At 30.6% G+C, this 4,799-nt stretch overlaps 1 pseudogene; it reads right to left on the bottom strand.

Moving 5' to 3' along the window:
- Positions 1-3,219: 3,219 nt before the first annotated feature.
- On the bottom strand, positions 3,220-4,157 carry LOC106003723 (annotated as a pseudogene).
- Between the last annotated feature and the right edge of the window lie 642 nt (positions 4,158-4,799).

Raw genomic sequence — 4,799 nt, 5'->3', positions numbered from 1 at the left:
TGTATATATATTTCTAATGTTTTCAATCAATAGGTCCTTAACTCATCACGTATACATAAAATCACTCCTGAAATGCCTTGTTAAGAGATATGTCCTAATGGAAAATTTTATAATCCATTTCAAGCCATTTCACATACAAGTCTTTAAAATGAATGAGTCCACCTACTCATATATATTTACCGGCATATGAATAACCTGACAATCTGTGAAAATTATGCTTTTCTTAGACTCCTTCCCCCCTTCTGCTGAATGCATAATACAACTGTGTCATTCTTCTTATCCCAAACATTCAAGTATCTACTATCAGTCTAGAAGCTCATATTTTATTTAAGTGGTTGAGAAAGGTTATAATTCTTAAGAGCACTAAAATAGCAAAAAATATTTATATGCTTGTTTTTAAATACAATTTTTATTGTATCTGTTATTAATCACAACTCCTTTGATTAACACAATGTCAAAAATACTGGTTCTTTTTCATACTGCAAGAAAAATGTACCTAGAAATTTAAAATAATGATTTATTGCAGAACATTTAGTGTATGTATGTACCTTTAAGTGAGCCTGAGTGAGGAATGAACAGCCTTTGTTATCTACATGGGGCTTAAAAAATGATTATAAAATAAGCTTGTTTTAAAGATTTAAAAATAAAAGTGTATTTATTTTAAAGTCAGTGTACTCCTTAAAACCATTCCCTTAATGCTTGAGTTTTCTACATATCTTTCCAGATTTTATATTCATCTAGAGATAAAATAATTTATTTATAAAATCATATCATATATGATATTGCACTTATCTTTTTTCTGATTTTGTTTATTTATTTTTATTTTTATTAACATATAGTGTCATATGAGTGTACCTTTCTTTTTGTACTTAAGGCTATATCAAGGTTATGTTTCTATTGCAGTGTATAAAAAATTATCTCATTTATTGTTATCAGCTACATTATTTCCAACCATATGAGTAAACTGTAAGTTATTTCACAAAATTTTATTGATGGATAGTAGTTTCTAACTCTGCTCTGTGATAAATAATGCTTCATGACATTTATGAAAACATCTTTGAATACATGGATTTCTACAAATTACCTTTACAAAAGCTAAATCAGTATAAAAGGCATAAAATAAATATATTATTTATTAAATTAAAATTTAATTTATTTTTTAATTTTAATTTTATTTTTATTTAATTTTAATTTTTTATCTCATAGTTGCATAGAGAAGCACATTGAAGATTTCAACTTTTGTTACAACTTCAGCCAAATGCCAAATATAGGCCCAATTATATGTAAAGTCATGAAAAGAACTGTCCATCACAAATAAATGACATAGCACTACATTTTATTTTATTTTATTTTATTCATTTATTTATTTTATATTTTATTTTTGAAAATTTTACAAATTATTTTGAAATAATTAATTTTGTTTTGAACACATTTTTGAAAAATTTGTGGCAATGATAATACTATTGCTAACTTTTTAAAATTTGGCACAACTTAATTAAATGTCAATCAATAATAAATTTGTATGTACTTTGTTTTGGGCAGGAATTAAACTAAGAATATTTTCCTCTCTAATCTCTCAAATATTAAATCTTCTGAACTCTATCATGTACTGAAACATGAAAAAAATTAAATGGAAAATATTATTTAATTCAAAAGACACATACACAACCACCTAACATTTACGATTTGAAATCTTCATTTCCAGTGGAAAATTTTACTTTCATCTCAGCCTTTCCTTAAATCTGTACATGTACTTTAGATACATTAGCCTGAAGCCACACCAATTTTTTGTCATTAAGAAAGTAAAACAGGTAGATGGGACACTATCAGGGGGAAACACAAAAATCCTATGAAAAGTAGCAGTAAATTCAGTATGTAAAAAGATTTTGTTATTATATTAGGACAGCACCTCAGAGCGATAATAGAAATTGTTGAATTTTCTCAGAATGATATATTTGATAAGAAATACAAGGAGAATAATGTGTCATTTTGAGTCTTCTGAGAAACCAACATCAAGACACTATTAATTATGCAAGAGGTCATTGTTCATCTGGATACAAGATTTTGGCTAGATTCATATATTGTGAATATGCTTTCTCAGTCTGTGGATTGTACTTTCATTTTGTTAATGGTGGCATATGAAGAATAGTCATTTTCAGTATTTATGCATTCTTATCTATCAATTTTTCTTTTGTTGCTACTACTTTTTGTGTTCTAAAACACTGTTGACTCTTCCAAGAGTGCAAATATTGTCTCCTATGTATTCTTCTAGAAGTCTAAAAACAGTAGCTCTGGGGCTCCTGAGTGGTTCAGTCAGTTAACCATCTACCTTCAGCTCAGCTCATGATCCCAGGGTTCTGGGATCAAGCCCCACATCAGGCTCCCTGCTCAGCAGGAGTCTGCTTCTCCCTCTCCCTCTGAACCTTCCTCCTGCCCATGTTCTCGCTCTGTCTCTATCTCAAATGAATAAATAAAAAAATCTTCAAATAAAAAAAATAACAACAGTAGCTCCTACATTTATTTAGGTGCAAGATCCATTTTAAATTAACTTTTGGATAGAGTGTGAGGTAAGGGTCAAAATGCATTTTCTCCATCTGCATATCATCATCCCAACACACTTATTGAATAGACTATTTTCCTCCCCTTTAAGTTATGTTGGTGGCTTTGTTAAAAATCAGTTATTCATACCTGTGTGGTCTGTTTATAGGTAGACAGTTTTGTACTCTCCACCTATATATCTATATTTTTAGCTATACTACACTGTCTATATTAATATAGCATTAGAGCAATTCTTCAGATTCTTATAAACCTCTTTTTTTTTGCAAAATAGTTTTATATATTGTAGGCCTTTTGCAGTTACAGATAAATTTTAAATCATCTTGTAAATTTATTTTAAGGACTCCAAAAAAGACTGCTAGATCTATGACAGAAAATAATATTGTATCAACAGATCAATTTCCAGAGAATGAATAAATTAACAATAGTGTTTCTTCCAATCAATGAACATGATATATTTTTCCAGTTAGCTAGGTGTACTTTGATTTTGTACAGAAATATTTTATAATTTTATGTGTATAAATTGAGCATAATTTTGATATCTGTTAGTATTGTAAGTCTTTGATGTTATTTTCAATGGTATTACTTTTATAACTACATTTTCCAAATATTTGATACTAACACATGGAGTTGATTTTTTTGTATTAATCTTGCCTACATCCTGTTACCTTGCTAAATTCATTCATTATTTAGACTAGTTTTCAAAGATTGATAAGAAATTTCGAAGTGAATAACAATATCATTTATAAATACAGTCAAATCTAATTCTTCTTTCCCAATCTGTATGTTTCCTTTTATTCTTGTTATTGATTGGCCAGCATCTTCAGCACAACAATGAATAAAAATGTGACAACATATCCTTGTTTGCAAATCGATGGGAAAACATTCTGTCTTTAACCATTAAATATTGCATTAGCCATAGGTTTTCATAGATGCTCATTATCATTTTGATATAGTTTTCTCTCTCTCTCTTTCTCTCTTTCTCTTTCTTTCTTTCTTTCTTTCTTTCTTTCTTTCTTTTTTCTTCTTCTTTTTCTTGATTGTCAAATGATCCTTTATGGAAATAATTTCCTTTGCAGTTCTTAACCTGGCTGGATACTCCACTGCACCATTATCAATGTCATCTATGATGACATGGGGGGCAGAGCCATCAATGCAGATTGAGCAGTCCCGAGGATCTCCTTAATGGTTCCAGAGAGTTCTCTGGCTACAGATCAGTTCCACATCTGTTGGGCAATGTCAACAGTCTCATCAAAAGTGGTAATTCCACTGGGCTTAATGTTATCCTTCTTCTTTCTGTCTCTTGGCCATTCCTTGAGGGCTGTGGCAATCAGGCAAAGGCAGAAGGTACCACTCTGATCTGCGCCTGTCTGTTCTGACTGGTCAGTTTCATTCTAATCTCAGACCCTTCCACTTACCGGTTGCCTTGGCCATTTCATTACCAACCATTTTTGGAGACAGACCCCATCAGCTAATCTTTGGGGTGAGAGCAGATGTGGCACCAAATTTCCCACAGATGCATCTCAGGCACACAACTTTGATCTCTTTGTGGTTGAACTTAGGCCACATGGTAGTAGAGGTGGCTGGTGTCAGATGAACCTAGATTCGGGACAACGGAAGATAGCTGCACCTTTGTGTCCTTTGAGCCAAAAGTCAAAAGCTTCCCTTCCATTTTTGTTAAGTTATTTTATTGTCATTGGATGTTGGATTTAGTAAAATATATATATATGTATATATATATATATATATATGTATATATATATATATATATATGAATTCAACTAATGCAGATCACTACATGTGATCATATGATGATCTCCATTCGTTGATTTTTTTTTCAATATTGAATCTATCTTGCTTTCCTAGGATAAACTGCACTTAGGCATAATCCTTTACCTCTGTATAAGTATTGTTGGATTTCATTTCCTAATTATATTTTGTGTCTATTATAAATACTGATATGTAATTTTCTTTTCTTGTGATTTTTGTCTGGCTTTCCTAGATATTCTAAGACCCTACACTATTAAAGAGGAGTGTAAAGATGTTGAATGACATTACATATTAAGAAAGACACTCTTTAAAATGTAGAACAGTAACTACCAAAAATGTTATTTACATTCTAGAACAAAGAATGGAATACGAAAACACTATAACTTCAACAACAACCTCAAATAAATAAAAAAGAGGGCAGAAAAGGAGGAAGGAAAAAAAAAAGCATTGAAAAGCACTTGATAAACATAGGT

The sequence above is a fragment of the Mustela putorius genome, unplaced genomic scaffold (assembly GCF_011764305.1).
Source record: "Mustela putorius furo isolate JIRA1106 unplaced genomic scaffold, ASM1176430v1.1 tig00001680_pilon_pilon_pilon, whole genome shotgun sequence".
Classification (NCBI taxonomy): domain Eukaryota; kingdom Metazoa; phylum Chordata; class Mammalia; order Carnivora; family Mustelidae; genus Mustela; species Mustela putorius.
This window is presented reverse-complemented; position numbering and strand designations above follow the sequence as displayed.